Here is a 1,165-nt window from a genome sequence, read left to right on the forward strand (position 1 = left end):
GACTTTTTTTCGTATTGCTTCATTTTTTTTATATATTTCAATCGGGCCAATCATTTTTTGGAACGAATGTAATATTGTCGAGAAAATCCCCAAAGATTACTGCTAGTCTTTCTCTAATTGAATGTTGATATGTTAAGGCACGGACATCTAAGGAAAGTCTTCTAGAAATCCATGGTTCAGGCAAAGACGGAAGCCCTTTGTCAATTCAATTTTCGAAGCCGCTTCGGGAGGTCTCTCTTACATTTGTTGTCGTTCAAAACTAATTTCCCATCGGCAAAGCATCTCAAGACTACAATCTTGGGCTCCATTTCACTTCTCCCTACTTACAGTACAGTATGAAAATATTTTCGAATTGATAAAAAAAAAAATTTTCATATTAAAAAGCTTGTCCAAGCTGATTATAATGCTGAGTTGGACATTGTTTTCCATTCTTGTTCAGAGAGTGCTGTTTTCCCACTTTGAACCCAAAAAAATCTGAATTTGTCATTTCACCATTTCCCCCATTTTTTTGGGCCAAATCAATGCTTATTAACGGATATAACTTTGCTTTGATAAGTATTCGCAATGCTATAAGTTAAACGAAATTGCCCAACTGATTGCAGACTCAGTCCCTAAGAACTAGCGCCATATTGAGCCTGTTAAAACCCGGTTCAATTTCCTCAATTCGAGTCAATTTGCTTGAGCTGATTTAGAGCTCGGTGACGTGACAGTAATCATAGGTCTGCTGTGCTCTTTGCTCACAGAGTTTACTGGCCATCTTCGTATTTTCGGTGTGAAGTATGAAGTATGGCTTTCAATGACAAAGGGATGAGGCGTGACAATATGGCTCCGAATACCCGGACAATGAATGCGATTTCTCTCGCAAGTCTCAAAGTACATATACTGTTTGTCGGTGTACTATAACGTACATTGATTGTTTGGTAGACCAGAGTGAGGCCCACATGGTTTCATGAAGAGCTAATGAGCTTTTCATTGCAATATTTTTGGCTTGCTTCCATTTCAATTTGAGTCCAGGGAAGAAGCCTTCAAAGGCTATTAATCATGTTTTTCTAAAAGCACACCGGTTTCCTCTGTCAGAGGGTTTCTGTTGGATTAAAACTGAAAGTTGTTGGGAGAAACCAGGCCTTATGATATGCGTTATTGATGAGGCTGATTATGACAGTTA

The sequence above is a fragment of the Tigriopus californicus genome, chromosome 2 (genome assembly GCF_007210705.1).
Source record: "Tigriopus californicus strain San Diego chromosome 2, Tcal_SD_v2.1, whole genome shotgun sequence".
NCBI lineage: Eukaryota > Metazoa > Arthropoda > Copepoda > Harpacticoida > Harpacticidae > Tigriopus > Tigriopus californicus.